This window comes from Pseudopodoces humilis, chromosome 6, assembly GCF_049639895.1.
Source record: "Pseudopodoces humilis isolate 2021_Gansu_Grassland_sample_001 chromosome 6, ASM4963989v1, whole genome shotgun sequence".
NCBI classification, from domain to species: domain Eukaryota; kingdom Metazoa; phylum Chordata; class Aves; order Passeriformes; family Paridae; genus Pseudopodoces; species Pseudopodoces humilis.
Window position 1 is genome coordinate 3029976 of NC_142205.1, and position 26951 is coordinate 3056926.

Consider the following 26951-nt stretch of genomic DNA (forward strand, 5'->3'; position numbering starts at 1 on the left):
CCAAAAGCTTTTTAAATCTGTGAGGCTTTGGGCCATGACCATTCTCTGGGGAACTTATTCAGTGTCTTATTTTCTCATGAGAAACCTTTTCCTAATATCCCCCTAACCCTTCCCTGACACATTTCCAGCTGGTCTTTGGGTCCTCTCACTGGTCATCAGAGAGCTCCAAGCCAGGAGGCCACCACTGAACCTCAAGGTTGTAGAAGGCTGTGCCTGGCTGAGGGTTGTCCCTGTGCCTTGTGCCATTGAGTGGTGGCCGTGGATGCACTCAGAAGACACCGGGGGACACTGGCAGAGCCAGCACCAGGCCATCCATGGCTTCCCCTGGTGCTGGTCCACCAAGGAGATGAGTTCTGAGGGCATGACAGTGTTTCTAGGCCATGTGTTGTGTCTTCCTTCCAAGGCAGAGCCACCAAGCCTGGGGAGCTGTGATCTGTGGGAAATGGCAGTAGGTCCAAGGATGAGTTGATGAGGTGTCAGATTAAGGTCAGGGCTAGCTGGGAGGGAGTGTTTCTTTCCCACCATGGCTCCTGAGAGGCTTGGGGGAATTGAACAGCGCACAGAAGCTGTGGGATGACACAATGCTCTCAGGGCAGAGGTCCTGGACAAGGGGAAGGTCTCCAGTGGCTACAACTCCACCCACTCTCTGCCTCTCTTCCTCTCGCTGTGTTTGGGCTGGAAAAAACCCTTGAGTGCAAGAGGACCCTCTCAGAACCCTGCCAAGATCAGGGAGGGTCTGGGCCAGGACAGCAGCTGCATCATGGGCCATTCCCACAGTGATGATGTCCTGCACAGGAAGGTGTTTGGGTCCTGGAAGGGCTCCTGGGGTCTCCAAGGTGAGCGACAGGCCTGGCCAGGACAAGCAGGAGCCCTCCCTGCAAGAACTCTGAGCTGCTTCAGCCCTTCTAGCAGCTGAAGAGTAAGAAATGAAATGAAATGGGCACAGACAAGCACAGAGATCAGAACTCAAGGCTCTTTGGTGCTTCTGGCCTGGGATTTGCAACAAAACCTTTTCTCAGCTTTGGCTTTGAAAAGGAAAACCCACACAAGTTCCTTTTGCTATTCAGCCCAAACACAGGGCTGCTACTCATTCGAGCCCTCTGAATGTTCCCTCAGCTCCCGGGTTCCTCGGGCTGTGCCAAGAGCACAAACACTGAGGCCACTGGCTGTAGGTGGGCAGGAAATGTCAGCAGCACAGCAAAGCATTTTCCAGAGCAGGGTAACCAGAGCACATCCCAACACTCTCATCCCGTTTCTTGCTGTGGAAAACGGGGAGAAGTGGTTGGGAGGACATCCTGGAGGCTGCTTGGTTTCCTCCTGTCATTGCTGTTAGGGCTTTGGCTTGGTTTGCAAGGAGAAGCCAAGCTGTTCATCCTTGTTCTGTTCCAGCAGGAGCGGGGCCAGCACTGAAACCTTTCACCTGGGCCATCAGACAGGGGCTGGGGCCTTGGCCAAAGCAGCTCCAGAGCTCGGCTGTTTGGAAGCTGCCCACTGCTGTATGTGCTGCCTTCATCTGCCAGGGAGGCTTCTTGGGAGGAAGGGATGGCACTGGGATCCTCTCCCTGGGATGCACAGCTTGGCTGTGCCTCAGTTTCCTTTCAGCCTCCATCCCTGCCTCACTGGGCTGCTGCACATTTCATGAACTGATCTAGTGCAGGAAAGGCTGGAATTAGGCTCACTAATGCTGAGTGCTGATGTGCTTCAAAACCAGGTGAGGTTTTCAGCTCCCCTGCATGCCCTGGGGAGGTTGTGCTGCCTGGGTTCCCCCCAGGGATGAAGCCATGGAGTGGTGTCCCCTGGATTGTCTGGGGCCATGGCAGAAAAATAAATGGGATTTTAAGCATTGTCTGTGTTTTCTATTCTGCTCAGGAGATTTTGGCCCATCCCCATGTTTTGTGGCCACCTTCAGGAACTCCTGGATGCAGCTCCAGAAACCCTTCCTGGATGCTTTGATTTTTAGCCCAAGGAGGAGGACGCAGCTTGTCTTCATGGCTGGGTCAAGGAGAAAGTGTCAGGCTTTCATCTGTGCTCCTCCTTTTGCTTGTCCCTGCAGTCTCTGTGCTTTCCCTTTTGTTATGAAAGAGGGGTTACAACACTCCTTTTGCCTTCCTGAAAACCTGTGACCTTCTCAGAGGTGTGTTGCCACATAGGGATTTGTTTTATCCAGCACTGAGGATTTTGCTCTGTTTTCTACTACAAAACAGACTCCAGGTATCTTCACTTCTCCATTGTCCCAGCTTATCCCAAGGAAATTCCCTCAGAAAACCCCTCCTGCCCTGTAAATGCATTTTCTTTTGATCCCTTCCTCTGTCAGGCATCACCACCTTACAGCACTGGTGCCAGCACTGCTTACATGTGATTTTAAATCCCATTTTAGCTAACAACACAGGGATTTGAATTTCTAGCTTGTGAGCACAGATCATGCTAGGAGGGCTGGTCATGCCAGGAAATTCCTTGCATTTTCTTGGGCAATTTGCTCCTCTGTGCCTCCTTGCTGGAACGGGCTCTGACACAGCTTTTGTTTGCTGCAGCTGCTGGAGAACAGAGCAATCATGGTTCCTCTCCTTCGTGGGCGAAGCTCATTGTTTTGGAAGGAGAGCTGGCATTTTTAGAAACCTGCTGAGTCGGCATCCTGGATCCCAGAGCTCTCTTGGAACAAAGCCCAGTGGATGGAAATGGATGCTGATATTTAGGTAGCTGAGTCCTGCCTCTAGATTCCAGGTGGTGAGGATTTCACCTGTGAAATCCTGTTCACCTGAACCCCATTCGTGCTGACTCCAAAGGACCTTGCCCACTCCAAGCCCTGAAAGAGAGGAAGTGTTTCATGGGGCTGCTGACACATCCCAGGAGGCTTTTCCTACCTGTCATAGTGCAGGTGACCCATCCCTACTGCCTACTGAAGATGATCCTCAGCTCACTCACAAGGTGCATCCCTTTGGAAACCTCTGTCATCCCAGGAGATGCCGTGACCTGTCCTGGTAGAGGCCTTTGGACAGTGATGGAGGGGGAAGATAAGCAGCACCATGTGCCCTTGTGATGTCTTCATGCACAGAGGGCAGCAAGACGTGAAAATTCACTTAAAATGTTGGGTGAGGCTTGTTTCACTCTGGTTCCCTTTGGCAGCCGGAGTAAGCTTGTCAGGGATAATGAGGCTAATAAACGTTGCTAAGCAATAAGTGATTCCAAATCAGCTTTATCAGCTCAGCCCTGTGGGGAGGAAAAGGGATCTGAGCAGGGAAGAGCAGCAGAAAACACCTGGTAAGGGGATGGAAGACACAGCCCATGTCACCTTGGGGACAAACCTCTCCCCATGGCCCTGTTGGGAGAGTGAGGGCAGAGCCCAGATGGGCTGTGGTTGTGCTGGTCCCAGTTACAGCACCATGGAGAAGTGCAGGGTGACCAGTCCATGCTGACCAGCCCTGAGTGATCTCTGCCATGGGCAGTGCTGGCCCCTGGCACTGGAATGTTGTCGTGGGATTGTCTGGTGTTACCATCTGTGACCCTTCATGGATGAGGGGACAGAGGACCTGCAAGAGGCAGAGGCCCAGCAAGGTCAGAGCTAGTGGATATCCAGAGAGGTTTTCCTGAGGAAGAACAACACAGGAATTGACCTCTCCTGCTTTTCCGCTCCTCTTGGGCAAGCTGGCCAGCTCTTCCCACTGCCATGAACTCACACTGTTCCCACATCGTGTGGCAGGGAGAGCACTGGGGGTCACACACATGTCCTTGAGAGCTCTGTGATAGCCCAAATGCTTTCCTGCCCTCTCCTGCACTGCCAGAACCCTCCAAGCTGCCAACTTCTGTCCCAGAGATCTTGCTGGAGGCTTGTTTAGCTATGACAGAGATGCATCTGTGCTCACTGACTCCTTCCTGTGCAGGTTATGGGGGCAGGAGCGAGGATGGGTCAGGCATCTCCATCCCCATCCCCATCCAAGGCACATTCCCTGCTGCTGAGTCCCTTTCTCCATGCCTTTCCTGCTGGGATAGGTTCACTCTCGGGTGAAGCTGTCTCCAGCACGGGTGATGTGCCAGGAAATCTCATGCTGGAATTAAGAACACAGGGGAAGCATTGGAACAGCCTTTGCTGTGCCATGGATTGGCGCTGTGTGCCAGAGGAGCTGCAGCTCAGAAAGGTCTGAGAAGGACAGTGAGGAAGGTGGAAGCAGGGAGTTATATTCCCATGAGGAATAGCCAGGTAAGTACTTCTTGTCTGTGAAAGATGGCTGTGGGAGGACACAAGAGCAGTTTATAAACTCATGGATAGTCTGAAGAGTGTAGATGAGGACTCCGCCTCACACAGCTCAAGAATTAGGGGTGATCACATGAAGCTGACAGGACAAACACTTTAAATTCCAGGAAATCCCAGAGATCATTCCCCCACCTTGCCGGTGTTTCGATTACTTGCCAGCTATTAGAATGAGCCTGATGGTAGACAGGCATCCCATACAGCATCATCCACCTGCCTTGGAACTGCTCTTCCCAGCAGGAAATCTTCTGGGGATGGCTGCAGAGGACTTCACTGTCATTGTGCACGCTGCCCTGTGTCACTCCTCCTCCTCTGTCACAGTTTGGAGTGGGGCTCTGAAGCCTGTCCTCGCTGTCCACAGTGACTCCTGATGATGACATCCTGCTGATGCTGCTGGTGAGGGAGGAATCAACCCCACAGGGCTCCACTTGATCCTGAGTGATGCAAGACATCCGAGTTCCTCGTCGCCCCTGGGCTGCTGACTTCCTTTTTGCCTTCCAGTTTGATTCCTGCTCTGCCTTGCCTGCTCACAAAGGAGCAGAGTGTGTTTGTTTCCCAGCAGCACTGCAGGGTATTTTGTCTGAAAACATTTACACTCCTTTCCCTGGCTGATTTGGTACAGCTTTCATTTTGGTCCCAGCCCAGCACTTCGCTGGGCAGCCTTCACGTTGTCCTGGGGGCCAACACACATCGTGGGGGGACACCAAAGCTACGTGGAAACCAAGCCCCGGTTCCATGGGGTGCCCAAGTTGCCCTCACAGATCCTGGGGAGAGGAATGCTGTTCTCAGTGGTGTCATGTTTTATCATCCTGGGGGAGTGCAGGACATGAGAGCTCATCCCTGAGGAGCTGCATTGTGCCTTCCAGCCCAGCAAGCTCTCCCCTGGGTGTCCATGCCCAGCTGATTTGACATGTGACTGTATAGGTGTAGATGGGTTGATTTACATGGCGTTCTCCAGGAGAACAGGCAAAAATCATGGAATGGTTTGGGCTGGAAAGGACCTTAAAGACCATCAAGTCCAATGGGGAGGGAAATCTTTCCCTAGAACGGGTTGCTCCAAGCCTTGTCCAACCTGGACACTTCCAGGGATGGGACGCTCAACAGATAGATGTCACTGGATTCCACAAGTCCACAGATGGACTCCAAAAACATGTTTGAGGATCAGAATATTCCATTTTAAAAAAAAACCCTGAAAACATAATACGAAGTGCACCCAAACAAACCTGGTGGGTTTTTTCCCTACTAAAAACATTTGATGTCTACCTGGTCTTTTTGTGATGGTGGTGCCATGTACTGACAAAGGCAAATGTTTAGCTGGATCACAAATCAGGATGAACTCATGTGATCATTGTGGGGAACCTTAATTTTTCTATTTTTTCCCTATATTTTGAACACAGAGTCAGTGAACTCTTGCACTGAGCTGCTGCAAATGGCTGGCAGGAGGGAGCAAGATTTTCCACAAAGGTTTCTTCGTGCTCCTGAGTCAACCTCTTACCACGGAGGAATAACCCATGGATGTTCAGGTAGGAGATGTCTCTGTGAAGGAGTGGTGGCCACTAGAGGCTGGCCATGCCATAGACAGCACTGCCCTTGGGGACAGTGACTTCCTGGGGCAGCTCCATGCATCAGGAGCCTCATCGGAATAAGCTGGCCTCTGGCTTTGGGTGTGTGACCTGCCCAGGTACCACATTTCTGATCTGAGTGAGCCTTTGTACACCCTGATGGCTGATGGACAGGCATCATTTCTTATCATGTGTTAGAGGAGGTAAGAGGTGTCTGGATATCTGGGAAGGAAGAAGAGGAAAGGTGTGAGCATTGGGTGGTTGTCTAGGCAAGGCCACGAGTCTCACAAACTTCTAAAGTCAGGGGCACCAAGGTGACTCTTCCACCAGCTCAGAGCTGAAATGACAGTTTTTTTATGCTCCAATTTTCATCTGCTTGCATCACAACCTGACTTCACACCCAGGCCAGCGCAAACTCTGCTCTCCACGATGGTGTCAGGGAATGTAAGGAGCCTCCAGCCCTCAGTTATTGCAGGTCTCTAGGTAGGACTCGTACTTCTGCCTGTGAATACATTGCAGAACCTGAAGGACATTGTCCCTTGGCTGGAGATGGCCATATGCTAAGGCCATTGCTGAAAAGGGACAAAATAACTTCTCAGTGCAGGGCTCCCTGCAGGTCCCTCAGGCCATCCCACCAGCCCTGGCCACTTCCCAGCCTCCACTTCCCCTCCTCTGCTCTCCTGCTGTGGGATATCTCGTGATGGAGCTGATTTCCTCATTCATCCTCCCCCCGTTCTGGCTCTCAACAGGAGCTCTCTGTTCCAAGGAGACTTTGGCAGATGAGCACATTTCTTCCTTTCCCTCCAACAGCCCTTTCCTGCCCCAGAACTGTCCCCACCATCCTCCTCACTCTGTCACCTGATGCTCCCTTTTACTTTGGCTCTCTTTTTGCTTACCCTTCCACTGGCTTCTGGTTCTGCTCCTAGCAGCCCAAACACATTTTAATCTTTCCCATCTGAAACAACTCTCCCTCAGCTCTGATTTCCTCCCTGGTTGCCACTTCTGTGCACACACCATGCCAAGACCCAGCTCATGTCTTCACTAAAGCCTTGGCCCGTGTCTGACAAGATCTCACGGATTTTGGGTTGTGCCCAGCATAGTTAATTTGTTCCTCCTGTGCTTTCTTGATGCCTGAGAACACCACTGGGTCTGCTGACACAGTGAATTTGTCCCCTCCTGCTTACACAGGTCTTATCCCAGCCCCTGAAATCCTGCTGTGTCCAAACCCTGATGGTGTTTGCTGTGCTGTGTCCATCCCACCCCTCTGCACACCCACAGCCCTGGGCACCTGGAACCTTCCTCACTGCATGGATTCTCTGTGGCTGGCCACTGCCTTTCCCTGCAGAGTGGCTGGTCACAGTTTCTGTCCAGCCCATGGTGTCTGCAGCCTTTTTGCAGCCCAGCTGGGGAGAATTTCTTTTAATCATCCTTATTCTCCTTAAATATCTTCTTAAAGCACTACAACACTGGGATGGCAACAAAATGGAAGGTTTGGGAAGACCCAGAATTGTCTTTTTTACTTCTTTAGAATTGGTTTTATTCATATTTATCAGCAGGTGTCTGCTGATGGTCTCTGACAATATCTTGCTTAACTTGGATTTGTGGGGTTTTAAATAAACAGGAATTTGAATGCCTGGAATGACAAAGTGAATTTCAGTGGAGTTGTGACCTCAACAGCAATAACTTTCATTTCCTGGGGTGTCCCAGGTAGGCAAAACATAGAATAGAAGATCATAGAATATTCCATGCTAGAAGGGACCCACAAGGATCAACAAAGTCCAGCTCCTGATAGGCAAAGGTGTGGGATGCTGCCCAAAAGGACACGAAGGCATGGCCTGTTATTGCCAGCCAGCACCAGCTGGTCCCAGACAGGATCTGCTGGTGATTTTGTAGCTCAGTTTGAGCCTTTTTTGGATGCTTTTCTGCATTCATGGAAGGGGCTGGTTGTGTTTGAGCACCCCTGAACACCCTGCAGGGCTGAAACACTCTCTAGATACTCTGATTTTAACAGAGAAGCAGGGAGAGGGGTGAAATGATCTCACACCAGCTCTGCAAGTTTGTGATTTCTGTGATCAGGGCAGAAAATACTCGCCAAGCTCTCTTACACTTCCCACCTTCCCATGCTGTGGATTGAGATCAAGGTTCCTCCTGCCTTGGCTGTTAAAGGTTCCTGGTGTGTCCATGTTTGTAAAACCAGCCTGTCCCTCCAGGGCTGGTTCCTGTCCCTGCTGACTTTGCAAACATCAGTCAGACATCAGTGTTTGCCCAGTGAAACACGTGTGGGATCTGCCCTGTCCTGCTCTGTGCCGTGCAGACGTCGCTTCCCCGGCAGTGTTGGGGCTGGAGAGGCTTTGGAAAATGCAACTTTTCAAGACCATTTGCAAATGCTGTGTGCTGGCTCCAAAGTCCTGAGGGGAGCAGGAAGAAATGTGTCACCAGAGCTGGTAAAGCTGCTTTGGCCTGATGGGCTTCCATGTTCCAGACTGGGAGAGCTGGGGTTGTTCAGCCTGGAGAAGAGAGAGCTCCAGGGGGACCTTTCAGCACCTTAGAGTGCCTAAAGGGTGATTATGTAAAAGAGGGAAAGGGACTTTTAATACCAAAGATCTTGATTGGAAAGGAAGAGAGGCTTTAAACTGATTTAGATCAAAAATTGTTCCCTGTGTGGGTGGTGAGTCCCTGCACAGGGTGCCCAGAGAAGCTGTGGCTGCCCCATTCCTGGAAGTTCCAAGGGTTTGGAGCAACCTCGGTAGTGGAAGGTGTCCCTGTTCATTTCAGGGAGTAGAACTGGATGTTTTTTAAGGTCCCTTCTAACACAAACCATTCCATGATTCTCTAATTCCATGCTCCCATGTTGGGCAGCCCCTTTGTTTTGAGCCTGCATAGGATAAGCAGACCCTCATGGAAAGAGTCTTCAAGCTCTCATGCTCCTTTGAGGGAGCATCTGAAAGATGGTTCCCAGGCCTCAAAAGGCAGGAGAACACAAAAGGAACCTGGAAAAGACCCAGAAAGCCAAGATGCTCAAAACTCATCAGGCTGGGAGGGAGATGTATCAAAAGGGTTGTGACAGAGGACTATAAATCACTGGGTGGTGTGGGAAGGGTGGACAGGAAGAGTATGTTCTCTGTCTCTATCTCTGCAAGAGTTACAGGACATCAGAGGAAACCAGAAATTGTAAATCCAAAACAAACAAGAGGAGGTGGCTCTTCCCCCAGTGTGTAATTAAGCTGTGGAACTCCTTGCAACAGGATGTTGAAAATCGATGGGGGTTCATAAAGCAATGAGATTAACTGATGGAAGAAAAATATCATTGTGGGTAATCAAATATGAAATCGATCTCTGTGGTACAGGAGCCCACAAATTAGAAGTTGACTGGATATTTTGGGGAATTATCTCAAATTATTTGCTGTACTGTGACATTCTTCTCTAGATATCTGTTTCTGGCTGTAGCCAAAATGTCATTGGGGTGAATGGAGCTTGATGGGAACTGTTGGGAACTGTTCTGCAGGTCCCATATTTTTGTGCCTGTCTTCCTGGCAGTAGATTAAGCCCCCCCCACCCCATTTATTTTTGAGGTCCCAGGAATTATGAGGATGCTGCAGGAGTTTTGGTGGCTTGCTGTGATCAGCTCTTCTGGTACATATGACGCTAAGATAAATTACAAGAGGTTTTTCACAGGTAGAGGTTTCAGTCACGTCCACAGGGACCGTACATAAAATGGCTTGGGAACTGTTTGTGCCATCCCTGTGTCCTTAACATTCCATGGTCCCCATGCTCCCCAAACCTCCTAAAACCAAGGTGCTTGTTTAGCTGCATCTGCACATCAGCTGTGGATCCTCTACAGGGGACCCTGGGAGCCATCCCAGTGTAACTGCACCTCTGCTGGAGTTTGGTCACCTGCAACAAGGATGGCTGTGAGGAACATTTCATCATTTTCCTGATCCTAATTCAGAGGAGTAATCTCAATTAATCACTAAGCAGGGCTTGGACTAAATGTTAGTAATTCTACGTATTTCTCCATTTGCCATTTTGAGCGAACATTTGTTTTCTAGCCAAGGCACATCAGAAAGTTTTTGCTGCCTTTCCCCCAGCCTTGTGTGGACCAGCAGCATTGATCAGATCATGCAACACCTTTGGGACCTGAAGACACTTCTCTGCCCTTGTGTCTGCCTAGCCTGAGTGCCTCATGTCTTGGTTTCAGCTGGGATAGAGTTTATTTCCTCCTTAATAACTGGTGCAGTGCTGTGTTTTGGACTTGGATAACATTCCTCAGTACTAGTAAAACACAAATATGCTTCCCCTTCCCAGTGCCCATCCCCATTTTTATCCCTGCCATCTCCTCTCTGTTTACTGACCATACAGAGATGCAATTATGGGAGTTGATCCACCTGAAAAATGTCTAAACATCAACACAATCCATGTGGTGATTTTATGGGTGGGGAAAGAGGGAGCAGCAATACTTTTGGCAGGTTTTTCTGCAAAGACTGTGCTGGGAAGCCTCAGATTCCAGGCACGTTGGCGTTTGCACAATGCCATCATCAGGAGTGCTGGTTTTGTGACCTCTGGCTCCATTTGTCTTGAAACAGGACCTGTGTGTTGGTCAAGAAGAACCCAGGCTTGAGGTAGGCTTTAATTTCCTTGTAAAACTCGCCTCTCAGGGTCAATACAGAGGAATCAGCAGGGATGGAAATCACCACCCCAATTTCAGGAGGTGACCAAAGCACTCTGGGCCCTGCCCTGTGCTGGGTGCTGTCTGTGGTCCGTGCTAGCGCAGTTTGACTCAGTGACATTTAGAGACACAGCGTGTTCCCAGGGGGTGACAACTTTTGAGCAAATAAAGAGGGTCCTGTGCCTGGGAAGCTCCAGGCTGCTGAGTTTCCCCATGCAGAGCCTGGTGCTCCCATTTCCCACGGATCACAAGGCAAGGGGGAAGTCACAATGCTGGCACTCGCTGTTTTGACAGCTCCCATTCTTGGCTTTTCTGCTGCTGCAAATTCACGTCAGCTTCCCCATCTGGTTTCACTCCACAGGGCCAAGGAGGGCATTTCCAGCAAGCCTGGAACAAGCCAAAATATGCATCTTGCTGACAACTCCCTGCCCTGTTCAGAGCCAAATGTGAGAGGTGACTTTGTCCCCAAGCTGGAACACGAGGCTTTTAGTTATCCTCTGGCAGCCTTGCAGATTTGCAGCTGGAGGTGAAGGCACAAAACACAGGCTGAAATTTGGAGGGCAGGAAGAATTTTTTACAGTACTTGGTGTCCATCATCACATTGGGAGCCTGAATCTCCCTGATGCCTCTGGGCATCATCAGTGAAGCCACAACTGAGCAGAGCTGAAGTGGCATTTTTTACATCCCAACTATTCCACTGGGACACCCCAGCTTCATGTCCTTCTGTCCCTTGGGCTGACAAAAACCCACTTTGACACAGCAGTTTAATTAATGTTTACCTTCCCAAGAGCTAAAAGGAAGCATTTCTGCCCAAAACTCTCTGTGCTGCTCAGACCAGAAATGACTGCAGGTTCCCAACCCGTTATTAACCTTTGGGGCAGGGCTGGTGTGGGAGCTACAGATCCAGCAATCAGCATGTTAGGAGCTAAAGGACCTTATTGGGATTCAGAGGCACGAGGTTCAGAGGCCATTTCCATAGCAGATGGAAATTTTGAATAGCTGCACATTGCAGCAAATGATATATTTACTCATCATCTATTACTGCATGCCAATTTTAAAATTGAGATATCAGAAGCCTTTGTAGGAGGAGAGGTGACCCAGTGTGCAAAGCTGTGAGTTTCTGTGTATTCCAGACCCATTTCACCTGGCAGCATAAAACACTCTGGAGGTTTTTCTGCTTTATCAGGATGTGAACACCATGAACTGAGGACTCAGGAGTCCAGGATTCTGCACTCTGATCAGACTTTGGCTTTTCTTCTCTTCAACTTGTACATCATGTTCTGCTAAGTGTCACTAAGGAAGCACCTGAGATTGCTTTAATGAATTCTCTTATAGCAAGTTAAACCATCCCTTGAGTCCACCCCAGTTTAGTTGTGCTGCTCAGCCCATGCCCAGGCAGGACTTAGGGTGAGTGTCTGAAAAAAATCCACTTCCCCTCTGAGGCCACATTTTAGTTTTGGATGAAACCAAGTCACCAGATTGACAAGAGAGGTTTGTGTAGGACAGGAGGGACTCTGAATTGCTCTGAAATAGTGGTCCAAAGGCTGTCATGGTTTGTAGTTCTGACCTTTGCTACACACTGTGCTCAGAACCTGCTCTGCTTTGGTGCCCAAGTGAGACCCAGACCCTTCAGGTGATGTAGATGTCGGTGTGTGATAGCGTGTGTGTGCACAGGGTTGCAAAAATGTTGATTCCTCACAAATTTGGCTGAACTGAGGTGGAGCTGAAGGATGGTCATGCTTCTCAAGATGGTGATTTCCTCTTGTTTTCTTTCAAAAGCCCAGAGGATTTGTTTTCACACCTTAGCCAGAAGCCAGACTACAGCACCCTGAGTCCTGCCAGGCCCTGCCAAGGCAGATGGTACTATTTGACCTTCTGCAGTCACTTCCATTTTCATCAGCAGCTTTGTAAATGTTTCTGGGCAAAGGGACATAATCTTCTTCTATGATATCTGCCAGGAAATTAAGTGCCTGCTCCTTTGTCCATGCTGGGCTCTGCCTTAGGAAAAGGATGAATCTGGCAGGTTGTGCATCCTGGTTCTTCCTGGGGAGCATTCAGCCTTTTAAGCCTTTAATATTTACATCCAAAGACTTTCCATTAGGATTAATTTCCCTTACTTTGATCCTAAAATTGTTTAAGTTGGAAGGACCCTAAAGACAATCCAGTTTCAACCCTTGCCATGGGCAGGGGCACCTTCTGCTAGACCAGGCTGCTCCAAGCTTCATCCAACTTGGCTTTGAACACTTCCAGGGATGGGGCCATACTTCTGGTCATATGGAAGTCAGGAATAGAATCTAAATGTTGCCCAGGCTCAGAGGATGGGCTGAGATTTACTCCTGTGCCTTGAGACACTGATGAATCAATTCCCTGCTCCAGCTGTGGTCTGTGTTGAGAAGGTCTCTGCTGTGTCCCAGGTGTGTGTCCCACCTCTGGCTGCTTGCTTTGGTCTGAGTTGGTCCCTAAGGAGATGGAGGAAGAGGACTTTTCTCTTTCAACCCACTCACCCCTGGGACTACTGCCTGTGCTGCTGAACCCAAACAGCAGCCAAGGGTCATAGCCTCAGTCCTCAAATGTCCCAGAAGAGGAAGTGCTGTACATGCTGAAACTGTCTCCTTGACAAAACAGCAAGACCAAAGCTGCAGCTGGGGATTAAACAGGCTGACCTTGAGTAACACAGGCTTGGCAGCTTGAAGAGAAAGGTAAATGTATGATTTGGGGTGGGAAGGACCTGTGGGAGGGAAAGTTTAGGCTTCCAGAAGGCCAAATCTCTCTGGATCTTAGTAAAAATTTCTTCACTCTAAGAGTTGTCAGTCACTGAAACAGGCTTCCCAGGAAAGTGGTGGAGTTCCTGGGAGTGTTCAGAAATATGTAGGTGATGCACCTGGGACATGGGTTAGTCCTGGCTCTGGCAGTGCTGTGTTAAGAGTTGAACTTAATGATCTTAAAGGGTTTTTCCAACCTAAATGATCCTGTGATTCTGTGGTGATGCTCCACATGGTGTCAGCACAAGGAGAGATGGGTAGGTGCCCTGCAGAGCACATCTGTGCCTCACATGGGCACTGTCAGGACCTCTGGGGCAGTGAGGCTGGGTGTGGGCTGAGCTCCCAGCAGTGGATGTAGCTACTGGATCTGTCCTGGGGGTAGGGAACTGCTCCCTGGATTGAGACCAGCAACCCACTGAGCATGGTGACAGCTGTGAGCTGCAGCTTGTAATGGGCACTGACACAATCCCTGGTCACGGGGACATGTCCTGGCCCATGCTTGTCAGCTCTGGGCTCATGCTGGGGCTGTGAAACCCCTGCCTGGGGGCTGTACACAGCCTGTGGCTTTATTCCATCCCTTCCTCGTTAGGGCATCTTGGCTTAAAGCATTGGAGTTGAAGCCTGGCTCTTGCCAACCCCCAGGGCTCTCCAGCACTACCCCAGCACGTCCTGCACCATCTGCCACGTCCATATGCCCAAGGTTTTGTCCAAGGGAACTCTGCACATACCCTGGACACCACTCTGGGGGGTTGAGGACAGCTCTCACAAGGTCTTTGAGCTGAAGGAATAACAATATTTTCATTTTGTGCTCAAAAGGAGCAGGTGACCCAGAAGAGACATGCAGCAATCCCAGTTCAGAGTGGACATAGTTAATCTATTCCAGGCAAAAGCCCACAGCATTTAACCAGAAACTGCTTCCTGGGGAGGGTGGCTCTGGCAGTGTGACCATAGTCCTGGTTAATGAGATCATTTGTAGCTGGTTCAAAAGGTGTGAAGGACCTGCTTGACCTTTTGTCATGGAAAAAGTCAGGGGCCTTGTTTTACACAGTGAAATGGGAAGGTCTAAGCCCCGGGGAAAGTAGTTGCAGGCAGGAAATGTGACTGGACATATGGACAGGTGGCTGTAAGGACCTTGCTTGCAAAGAGAGGCTGGTCCAGGGCAATGGACTGGCCTGGCCTGACTTGGTTTGGGGGTTTCTGTGTGCTGTCTTGTCCTGGGAGCAGTGGGAACAGGGGCAGGGCGGGGATTTCTAGGGGTAAAAGAAGGAGCAACGACTTGAATGTTTGCAAATAGATTTAGGTCTGTTTTGGTCATTGGGTTACTTGACTGATGGGGCAGCGAAGCTCCCTACAGGAAAGTCCAACACCTTAGGATGGGGTGAATTTGTAGGTGCTCCAGGGCCATGAACTGCCAAGATGACCCCAGTATTTGACCAGCAGCTACAGGAGAGACTTTTGGAGAAGTCTTGAGCTCATCAAGTCATCAGCCTGGGCTCCTGCAAATCAACAAGCCTAGCTCCCTGGGAGCATGGAGGAATTGGTTTGTGAGGAGCTCCTCACACCATCCCATCAACTGGCAGTCAGATTCCTGACAGAAATTTGTCCTGTCCAGTGGAAACATGTCCCTGGCTGTGCTGTAACAGAAATCCAACAAATGCAATGTGTTTTCTGTGGAATGTCCAGCATTCCACAAATCTGATGGGAAAAAAATAAAAATGTTTGCATGGAAAATTCCCAAGCATCCTGACTGGCCCTGTGTGGTATTAAGAAATGTGACAGCATTATGCTGTCCATCCCATCCCTTGGGTGTAACCTCATCCCAGACCTGAATAACCTGTCACTCTTGGATAAAGGCTCTGGCTCTCTGCCCTGAATCCCCTGTCCCCACTGAGCTTGTTTCCATGGATTTATGCCATGAACTTGGCTTTATCTTGGTCTCCTGAGGAAACATAACTTTTGTGAGCACACTTTGCACAAGTATGGAAGAGGCCTGGCTTCATCTGTGACCTTTGTTCTTTACATTCCCTTGAAGCATTTGACCAACTTCACCAGATTTCATGGTTGACTGGTGGTTGCCTTGCACCAGGGTGGGATCACAAGGCACAAATCCACATGGAATCATTAGATATTGCCAGCTTTGTTGCATGTTGAACTATTGTTCTCTCTCCACTTCTCTTTTTGTCCCTGCAGGGTGAGGCTGAAGGGGCCAGGGAAGGTGCACATGGCTGGAAAAAGGAATTTGCAGGGTTATTTCCCTTTTGCCTTCTGTTTGGGGTCTGTTGTAGCTCTCCCCAGCCCAAAGTCAGGCTGGGTCCTTTTGCTTTCCCCTCTGGATGTTGCTCTGCAGAGCAGAGCCCATGAAGCTGCTCTCCAGGTTCTGCATTGGTCTCCAAAAGCCTCTGAGATTCAGCTGCTTTATAAAAGAAGGAGAAGTTAATTTTTCATGTTAATGTAGCACTTTTGACTTGGCTGTCCAGAAGCCTACAATGTGGAAACAACAAACATTTGTGCTGTAAAATTCATGTGCTCCTCGAGGGATCACAGGAGGCTCCAAGAGCAACCTGTTCACACCTTTGGAAGACATAAGCCAGCCCTCCAGCTGAACGCTGGAAAATTCAATGGATTTTGGTGTGTGTGTGACTTGATAAAATCTGGGTGTCTCCGCTGATTGAGTAACTGCAAGGGTGGGGTTTAGGAAGGGTGATGAAGATTTGGACACTCCTGATGACAAGGTGTGAGCTGGCAATGCCCCTTGTCCTAGAAACATCTCAGGTGGACAAAATGTATCAACACAGAAATGAGATGTTTTCTGGCATCTGATGAAACCTCTTAGCTCTGGCATCCAGACTCTGCCCTGACTGTAAAACGGCCACAGCCACCACCAAAAGCAAGAGTCATGCGCTGTCCACACCTACACAGGATGTCTGGAATAACCTCCAGGACTCACGTCCTACAGGGATGCCAGAGTCATTTGAGGATGGAGTCCACTCTGCTGGGAGTGTTTGGGCTGAATGATTCCTGTCCCAGCTGCATGTTGCAGGAAAGAGGCCCTTTGTAATGGAGCAGCAAGCTCCATGCTGCCAGCCAGGGGGATCCTTGGAGAAATCCAGGTGCTGCTAAGCCACCCTCTGGCCCTGCTCTTCTGGAGACACATCTCCTTGCACTCCTGGTTTGGAATAGGAGTCTCCTCCCCAGCCACCCAAATATGCAGCTGGGGTGCCAAAGAGGCTTTCACAACCTCCTGTGTGACAGTGGTGGAGGTGGGGAAGGTGATGATGTCAGGGTGGTTGCTGCAGCAACCCCAACCTCAGGGCGTGTGCATCCTTTCCAAGAATGTGGAGTGTGGAGTGTGGAGTCACAGCTGAAGCCTTCAGACAAGGTGGACAGAACACAGGGAACAAATCAATATAAAATCAGAAAAAGCAGGGGGAGGAGAAGTGTAGGAAAGAGCCACAGAATTTGAGTGGAGCAATGGGAAAGCATGATTAAAGGCCTGATCCTGCTGCTACATGCCACTTCTGGGAGTGGCCACCAGCTGACCTCGGTGTCAGTGGCATTTTGACCACCAAACACTCGGTTTCTTGCTGAGTTTTAGCAGGCAGGGAGACCCCCATGGTGGAGGGAAAGCCACAGGCTGCTCTTGTACCCTCAACTTATGTCAAAGGATAGAAACCTCTATGTCATTAGAAGAGCTTTAATTTAAAAAAAATCCAGGTCTCTATCTGGGGGTTCATGGAGAGGATCCCATTGAGCAGCAGAGACTGGTGCTCTTTTCTCCTGGCAGGTTTGAATTTCCAGTTGCAGAGTGTGGTGGGCAGTCAGCACATGGTGATGGATAGCATCATTATGGATGGCTGGCATTACTACGGATTATTGTGGCTGCCCCATCCCTGGAAATGTCCAAGGCCAGGCTGGACAGAGCTTGGAGCCACCTGGGATTGTGGAAGGTGTCCCTGCCCAGGGCAGGGGGGTGGAACTAGGTGGACCTTTAAGGTCCCTTCCAGCTTAAACCATTCTGTGATTCTAAGAATAAATGATTCTGTGATCTCCTTGATGGGTTACCTCAGTAACAGGTCTGCAGAAAGGTCTGGGGATCCTAAGGGATGAACCTTAATGCTTCAGGACCCCACTGCACCCTCTTCTCCTGTGGGAAAAGCACCCTGGTTGCCCTTAATGTGGAAAGGTGTCAAAATTCTCTTTTCACCTGAGGAAGAACCAGGCACAGCACTTACAAAGCTGCATAATTCAAGAAGATCTCCAGGCTCTCCCCTGGACTGCAGCCCAGAGGTGCTTTGTCTGAATTTAGTAATGTTTTCTGATGTATGGGATTCAGTAAAAAAATAAGGACATGTATCAAATTCCCTGAGTGCAACAAGGAGAGGGGTCAGCACGTTCCTGCTTCCCATCCTCACAGCTCAGTTCTGTGGAACAAGGATGTGGGTTGGAATGAGAGAGGTGGGCCAAAGGATAGGCCACCAGGCTCACCTTGATTTCAAATCCCTCCATTCCCTTACAAGCCCAGGAATTCTCCAAAGGAATTCTCTGCCTTCCAAACAGACATGACCAACAAACTGAAAGACCTCTCTCCAAGTCTCTCCCGAATGAAAACATAGCCAGATAAGCCGAATATTCCTCTTTTAATTTAATTTTAATAGCCAAAACGTACTGTGCAGGCAATAGACCCGATGTTTCTCGGCTAGCAGGGATGATTAGATCTCTGTAACTATATGCTACGAAGTTCTCTTGCTACAACAAATAAAGGTCAAAGGCAAGACACTTCCTGCTACTTCTGCTGACACGTGGCTGCCATTTAGTGATTCATAATCTCTACACACGGCTTGGCACACGCTGGGGATTTTTTTTTTTTTAATAGGAGCTGTTTTCCACTTGTGCAAACACAACAAAGGATTTAAAGGGACCTGCTTTGAGCCACCTCCAGCACCAGCAAGATTCAGCGAAAGGTAATGAAGATGAGTAGCATCATGGGCTGTAGGTTGAGCTATGCACAAGTGGGAGCTGATTCTCTGCTGGATTTTAGGGGTCTTCGAGCTGAAAAAAGCTTAAAGCTGTGCCTGGTTTTGATTTTTTTTATAGCTTTTTTCTTCTGTATATCCCAGTGCCTTGTGGAACTGCATAAACATTGATGTGTCTGAGTGGCAGAAAACAAATGCTGGGAGATAAGAGAACCTGATGGTGTTTGGGTAGGATTGTGGTGGATCCTTGTCCCCAGGCTGGGATTTAGTTGTGACATGGACTCTGATGAGATAAATTTCATTATCTGGACAGGACAGGGGAAAAATAGTACAGGAATTAAGTGTTTTGCCATTTTGGGTCTGCTCTGTGGTTTGTACAATGTGTTGGTAGCAGGCATACAGGGGCAATTGCAGAAAGATGTGAAATCCCCTTCACATTTAGGAAGAAAATCGGGCATAAGCTGCTTGTTTCATCCATCAGGCATTCTTAGCTCTGAAGAGTTAAGTTGCATAAGACTGCGGTTATTTTATTCAAGACAACTTTTTTTCTGTTTCTGTGGAAAATATCTGCAAGATTCAAACAAACCTGAAACATCAGGACGTGGAGAGCAGCTGGGTGTTTGGGTATTTGTCCTGAACGCAGTGAAAAGGAATGACTTTTTTTAACGCATTCTCACAATTTCTTAGACTGCACTAAAAATCTGCCTCATCTCCTATTTTGATTTGTTTCAATGACCTCAGAAGATGCTTCCAGCTGGAGGTGGACTGGGAGATGTGCATCTGTGAGCAAGTAATTCCATGGAGGATTGTCTGCTACCTTTGGTGGTCAGTCCACTTCATTTTCTTCCAGTAACTTAATTTTTCTACCGTGTAGAAACTTTTCATGAAAAGTTCAGGGAACTGGTTTGAATTCTGTCGTTTGAGTGAATTGACCATGCAGTCATGGAATTGTAGAATCATGGAAGAGTTTGGGTTGGAAAGGACCTTAAAGACCATTTTGTTCCCATCCTCTGCCATGGGCAGGGACACCTTCCACTATCCCAGGGTGCTCCAAGTCCTGTCCAGCCTGGCTTTGGACACTTGCAGGGATCCAGGGGCAGCCACAGCTTCTCTGGGAAACCTCTTCCAGGAACTCCCCATCCTCCCAGGGTCTATCCCATATCCCATCTAAATCTTCCTTATTTCAGTCACTTTGGGGTTTGCATTACAGACTGCTCAGTTGTGCAGCAGGAGCCAGGAGCCACAGCTGAGGGCACAGGAGAGAAAAAGCTGGGAAGGGCGATCTGAGTGGGAGCCTTGCAGTCCGTGGTCCTACTGACTGAATCATGCTGCTGATGTCATTTATTAGGGCTGTTTCCTGCTGAGGAACAGACTCAGCACCACACAGGTCTCCAGCCACTGCTGGCACGCTCCGGAGCAGTGAATCACCGGTGCTGTTTGCTGAGCTGAGTCACTTGCGTGGACAGAGACCTCACAGAAAATATTCCTTGGTGAACAAACTACTCCAGGAGCTCAGTAAAAAAAAAAAAAAAAAAAAATCCAGGTTATTTTTTGGCGTCTTTTGCCTGATGAAAGGAGAATTTCTCTCAGTGGAATATCTCTGCTCCAAGGTGGTGTCTGGGTGCAGAGTGACCTGCGTTTCCAGCTGGCAGAACAAAGGCAGGGATCGTGTTGGAAGGCTGTTTGTTCAGTGTCCCAGTATCAAGACTTTGGGCACCTGGGAACTTTGGCAAGCAAAACCTGTATTTCATTATATATTTTTTTATTCCTTCTGAGTCCTAAAGAAACAGAGGGAAAAAAAAGGTTTACGTTTTTTTTTCTTTTCAACAAAAAAGGAAATTGTGCAAGGAGGGGGGGAAAAAGTTGTTTCAAGGCCAAATTATCACCTGCTAACTTTAATATTGGCTCAGATAAATTAAAGAAGAACGAAGAAGCACACAAAGGAGGTCTGGAAAAATCCTGTGTTCAAGGGACAGGGTAGCAAGGGAATACTGGGAACAGCCGGTGTCTTGGCTTTACAAGAACTAGTGGCCAGCAAATGAAATTAGTGGGATACATCCATGAAGGTGGGTCCTCATGCAGTCAGTTTCCAGCTGAGCTGGAAACATCTTTTTGAAGGATATTGTGGATACAAAAAGGTTCAGGAGGTAAATGGGCAACTGAGAGATGATAGAACTTATTGAGAGATATCTTCTGGGATTTACTAAGCAGACAAATCCCACTGGGCTCAGGACATCCCTTGAAGTGAATATAAAGGAAAGCTTTGGGGAGATGTGTTTTGTGTGCTTGACCCAACCTTGAGCAACTGCTTGTGGCCACTGGTTTCATTTCTTTTCTCATCACTTTAACCTGAAGCAGAAGGAAGAAAAATGAGCTTGGCCACTAAAGCCATGGTACTTTGCACCATGTGATCAGAGTTGGGAGCAGCTTCCCTGGGCACAAGGGGCAGGAAGGTGTCCTTTATGTAGGTAATCCCAGGTCTGAGGTGCCCCAAATGATACCAGAGAGTACCTTATGAGGATGCTCAGCTTTGTCTGACATTTTCTTTTCCAAGTCCCTTCCCACCTTCATCTGCACCAGCCAAAGCAGCTTCCCAAGCTGGATGGAGCCTCGAGCAGAGCACTGTGGCTCTTTTTATTCTCTTAATGTGTCCCAGCAACACTGGGCAGCCAGCCTGGCATTTTGATTGAGATTTTAAAGGTTTGTTATTACTGATTTCTCTTTTTCCATTTCTGTCCCAGCAATACTGGGTAATTTTACCTTTTTTTTTTTTCTTTTTCTTTTTTTTTTGTTAAACTCTTGTTTTTCTCTTCCTTTGGGGACTGGGACAAGGGACAAAGCTTCTCAAAAATTATTTGGGTGCCAGATCCCTGCTAGCACCCATCACCAGCTGTAGTGTGCTGCTACCTCTCTCCCTCCCCGCCTCAGAGCCAGGCAAACACATTCTGTTCTTTTGGGATTATATCCTGGAGATCTGAATGTCACAGCAGGCTGTGCAGTTTAACACAGGAAACATTTGTGCCTGCTATTTAAGAGAAATAAGTTGCTCATGTTTCCCTGGGAACCAGCCCGTCAATTGGGCTCACTTGACTCCCCTGTTATTAGAATAAAATGTTAAAGAGTAAATGGATATATTGCAAATTGTGAAAGGGCAAAAATGCTACCTGGGTATATTTTGTATCCAAAATACGCATCCCTATGTGAAGAAGGAGTATTTTTTCAGCTTTTTCAGAGGGATTGCTGTTCTTTTGGATTACTTTTGCTGGCAGTGCTGTGTCTTCACACACAGAGCTTGGAGCTGACTGTAAAAGAACCCCCTGCAGCTCAGCAGTTGTCGCATGACGTCCGTGTGCAGGTTATACACAGCGCTCGCTCCCCAGGCTCCCTGGCACCGCTTTCCTGGCTGACTGTGGCTGTACCTACACCTCTTAGGCCGTTCCTTCAGAGCTTTCCCCTCCACCCCAGGAGTGTTTCTGCACCTCATTTTGTGCGGGTTCATAGGAGGGTTTATCTTTAAGACCTGCCACTCGCAGAGGCGGCAGGTTATCCGTGGGGCAAGGCTATTTTTAGGGAGCGCAGTGCCAGGATGGCTCACAGCTCTTGGCAGCGAACGCGTGCGGAGCACAAAGGCAGCCTCTGTGCCCAGGGCTGCAGAACTCAGCACCCTCAGGAGCTGGCAGCCAGGCACGGGTGGGGAACAGGGCACAGCAGGAAAATGGAGCAGCTCTGGGCAGGGAGAAGGGCTGAGAGCTGCGAGGAAGCTGCTGTGGGCATCGCAGTGCCAAGACAGAGGAGGAGAGGCAGGGATGGAAACAGGGCAGGTTCTCAGGATCAGTCTCTGGCTTTTGCAGGCATCAGCCCTTGGCTTTTGAAGGGAAATATCCAAACCAGTGACATAATGCCTGGAAGAGAGAGATATATTATCTGAAACACCTGGCCAGTGCTGGAGATCCAATATGGGTCTACTTTGCATTTTTTCCACCGTGCTTTCCTCTACCTGCTGTGAGATAAAGGCAGGACCTGTGCTGCTGTCAGTGGCAAAGCCTCCTCCCAGATTTCCACATTCAACCCTGTTCCTTTGCACCTGCCAAATTTTCATTTCCTGGATTTTTTTTTTTGTGTTTGGAATAGTTGAAATGATTGTGGTTTCATGTAACCTGTGCTGAATTGGCAACAAAGGGGTGTAAACTTTCATAGCTGCTTTCACAAGAAGGCATGTTGGGTGAGATAAGACTGGATGTCCTGGGAATAACTTGTGAAGGATGTGCTAGAGGTGAACAAAATAGTGATAAATTGCTGAGAATCCAGCTGTTCACTGTGTCACACAATAAAACTACATGAGAGCATTGAGGGCTGGAGCACCTCTCCTACGAAAGGCTGAGAGAGCTGGGGGTGTTCAGCCTGGAGAAGTCTCCAGTGAGAACTGAGAGCCCCTTCCAGTGCCTGAGGGGCTCTAGGAGAGCTGGAGATGGACTTTGGATAAGGGCAGGGAGTGACAGGACAAGGGGAATGGCTTCCCACTGCCAGAGGGCAGGGTTGGATGGGATATTGGGCAGGAATTGTTCCCTGTGAGGGTGGGCAGGCCCTGGCACAGGGTGCCCAGAGCAGCTGTGGCTGTCCCTGGATCCCTGGGAGTGCCCAAGGCCAGGCTGGATGGAGCTTGGAGTGACCTGGTCTCGTGGGAGGTGTCCCTGCCCATGGCAGGATGTTGGAACAGGATGATCTTTCAGGTCCCTACCAATCCAAACCACTCCATGAATCTGTGATTCTATGATGAATGGAAAGAGCCAGCTCCATGCAAATCAAAGGATGTGTCATTGATACTATTCCTTGATTCACTGTCAATATTTACCTGATGAGAGGAGACCAGCTCATGGAAACATGATCCAAAGAATGTTATTAAATACAGAGGAACCATGTGTACCCCACAAAGTCCCTGACAGAAAATAACTGGAAGCTGAGAGTGGTGAGTCCTGTTTTCCCACTTGTGGTTGTTCCCTGGCCAGCACACAGGTGTGTGGAGAAGATAGTGCCACCTTTTAATCTGCTTTCTGCCTGTGCTCCAGGGAAAGCATTTCCAGTTTTCCTCATCCAAATGAAACCAAAAGGGCACTTTAGGTACAAGAACTCACAGGAATGGGATCATGAAGGCTTTTTAAATTTAGCAGAGATAAATTTGTGGTAAGAATAAGTAATTGGCACTTGAAGCTTGACATATATAAGCAAGAAAGAGCAGCACATTTCAAGCTTTTTGGGTGTGTGCTTACCAATTTATTGAGGATTGCAAAGGATCTTCCACACATGGATTTTTTTTCCCATTGTTGAGATTGGATACTTTTCTATATTCTTCCAGAAATCCATGTAGGAAAGTGTCAAAGCCTGCAGCTCTCAGGATATTAGAAGAAATTACCGCTTGAACAGTCTCATTCCGGAAATCGCCTTCCTAGAAGGGAACAAGGATGAACCAACATGGGAGGGGAATTTCTCCTTCTCACCTGGACTGGTTTAATTTCTAACCACAAAGGTGATCTGGGTGGTTGTTCTGTGTCCAGATTGCTCATCATGGCAGGGAAATATTTATGAGAGAGCTCCCTGTCACTTGGACAGCCTGTCAAATGAGGACTGAACAGCAAAGGTCATTGTTACTCATTCCCATGAACTGCTGCAGCTACACTGGGATGACTGGAGGGTCACAAGGGCTTTTTTAGCAAAGGGCAGACTCTCTGAAGTGACTTTTGAAACTGCCTGTAGCCTGAATTTACTTTCAAAGGGAGGCTGCTGGGCTTTCAGGTTCTCTTTGTAGTCTTGGTAAAACCTTTTATTGACTTATTGTCAGGGGATGTGAGGAAAAGGGGAAAAACACCCACAAGGGGCAACACTGTTTGATCTCTGTCCTTCCTTGTGCTTGTGAGCTGCAGCCTTGCTTCAGAAAAAAATTCTGGTGGGATTTTGTATTTATGTTAGAATGTTTCTGTCTCCTGCACTGGACATGGGTTTGGTTTTTCTCCTGGGAATGTATGTTTTTGTTTGAGTGCTCAAGTGTTCCTCAAGTGGGTGAATGAGTCATGGAAATTCCATATTACGGATGGATGAAAAGATAATAAAGCATTATTTGTGGGCCCTCATGGTAAGTTTGCTTTGCCTACTTTGCAGGTAAAAGGGATTAGTCTTTCTCTAGTAAACAAACAGTGTAGAGGATGGAAAAGCCAGCTGGGCTTGTTTGGAGTTGCTGTAGTTATTTAACACAGGTATTTTTTCAGACTGTATGTGGTGTTTTGCTTGGGGAAACACAAGCAGCTTTGTCACTGTGTGTCACCCTGCCCAGAGCAGGAGCCAAAATCAGTACCCAGGTACCCTTAGGGTAATAATTCCTGGGTCAGAAAACTGGAAACCCCTCTTCTGACTTACATATTTTCTGTTCAAATTACATTTTAACTTCATGAGAGTCCTGCCAGATACCAGTGTGCAAGTGGACCCCCCAAAAACTTGAGCCAAACTCATGAGGCCTTTCACTGCAGATGCTCTCCTAATGCCAAAGCCAAATGTTGGCAAGAGTGGGAAACCTCTGAAGCACAGCACGCCCTGTGGCTCATGTCAGGAGTCTTTGTATTGAGATTCCCGACTTCAAGTAGGAAACAGCACTTTTTCTAACATTTTTAAACCTGAGGATGAAAAATGCTGTGCAACAACAGTAAAAGGCAAAACCTTTTCATGCCAAACATCAGGAATGTGGTGTTCTGGAGCACAGAGGGGTGGTCTGTGCTGCCTGATTTTATTTGCCACTCCTGCTCTCTTCTTCAGCCAGCTGGATCCTTATGTTCCTAAAAAAAGCTTCATGCCAGGCTTAATGCTCATCTCACCTGACAGTTCTAGGAATGAGGCATTATGTTGGTCAATAGGAATCTAGAGAACAATTGCTTAATGGCTTTAAGTCATTATTTTGCTTGGCAGAAAATAAAAAAAGAGCAGCATCGGTCAATCCAATAGATCTCCTTGACCAGACTTCAAACATTCCCAAACCCAGAAATGCAGCTTCATAAAGTGCCCAGGTACCCTCCCACCCTCCATGTGCCCACCCATGAGCTCTCCTGATTTGTTTGCTGGAATTCCTTCCCCATCTGAAGGTGTGTGTTGAAGGACATGAGACCTGAGCTATTTCTGTCCTTTCTGTGGTACAAAAAACCCTTCCAGAAAGAGACTTTCCAGGCAATCATATGCTTTTCTTTCTTCACATCGATTATATCTCTGGATTGCAGCTCTGGGCAGTCCTTTCAGGTGTGTTGCACAAGGTCTTTCTCCTCCCTGGTTTTTAGGTTAGGCTCTCCAGACTTTTACCATTTGCTTTACATTTCAGTTATAGACCTGTCCTTCACTACTGCTTCCCAGGAAAGATGCTTTATTCACTGTGTGATCTGCTCATGGAAAACAAATGTCAAAGGCACAAAAAGTGCTGATTTTAGGATTTCATCAAATTTCCTTGGGACTACAGTCTGCACAAGGCACCAGCCTCAGTAATATTTATCAATTACCCTTAATGCATCGAACACTGTATTAAACATGGGCTTTCAAGGTATTTTAGCTTTATTTTCCCACAGGTAATTACATTTCTGTGTACCCTCAAAACGCCCCACAAGCATTCCTAGGGTTTATGGCTGACTCTGTTGCCAAATTTAAACTGGAGAAAGAGGGTAGAGCCCAGGGGACTCCTAATACCCAGAGCTTTCTAGATTTAGCTCAAATCCTTCACATTGCAGCCAGGCGAGCTCAGAGCTGGTGCAGCCCTGCAGCACGGTTGTTTATTTGCTGTGGAGGAAATAGAAGTGCCATTCAGTAGGAATTGGCTCACCAGCTTTCCCAGCTGCTGGATGACAAGCACCCCTCATGGTTCAGCTTCTCTGCGGGCACAGGGGGCACCAGTCTGTCCTTTGTGGCTCCTCTTTGGCTAGGAACAAACACGGCCTGGATTTCAGGCAGCCCTGAGGGGCAGGTGTTGCTCTGTGAGATGCTGAGGACTCCAGGCAGGAAATCCTGGCTTCCCCTCCATCCTCTGCAGATAAGTATCTCCAAGCTGGACCATCAAACTGTCCCTATTACCTTATCACCTCCGACTTTGTCCGGTCTGGTGGGAAAGGCTGCTCTTTCCAGCCGTGTTGCCAATTCCTCTCTTTCCCGATATAGCTGATTAGAACAGGGATATGGCTCATTTCCCTGAAGTCCTTTAATTTTCAAAGCTCTGCTTCCATCTGTAGGCTCGGTGAAGACCCAGTGCTGAGGCTGTGAGGCACGTGTGGGAGGACAGAGCCCACCACCAGGCACAGGCTGGCTCCTGGGGTGTGCTGGCTGGGGACAGCCACCCCGATGGCTGGCAGGCTCACAAACCACAGCCCAAACAGCGCGTGGCCACAGAATCGTAGAAAATCCTGAGTTGGAAGGAACCCACAAGGACTAATCAGTCCGATTTCTGGCTCCTCTGGCACGTGACAACCCCAACAATCCCACTATGTCCCTGGGAGTGTTGTCCAAACTCTCCTGGAGCTGTGGCAGCCTTGGGGCTGTGCCCATTCCCTGGGGAGCCTGGGCAGTACCAGCATCCCCTGGGTGGATTTTTCCTAATATCCAACTCAATTCCACCTGAAACAGCTTCATGCCATTTTCTTGGGCCCTGTCAGTGGGCACCAGAGAGCAGAGATCAGAGCTGCCTCTCTACTCCCCTTCCCAAGGAAGCTGCAGACCATGGTGAGG

The 26951-nt window shown here is 48.6% G+C and overlaps 1 long non-coding RNA gene across 1 annotated transcript; it reads left to right on the forward strand.

Moving 5' to 3' along the window:
* Positions 1-5642: 5642 nt before the first annotated feature.
* LOC148184076 (uncharacterized) lies at positions 5643-11662 on the forward strand. Its single transcript, XR_015772808.1, has 3 exons — positions 5643-5769; positions 10392-10427; positions 10836-11662. It is a non-coding gene; the product is annotated as an uncharacterized LOC148184076 (long non-coding RNA).
* The last annotated feature ends 15289 nt before the right edge of the window (positions 11663-26951 follow it).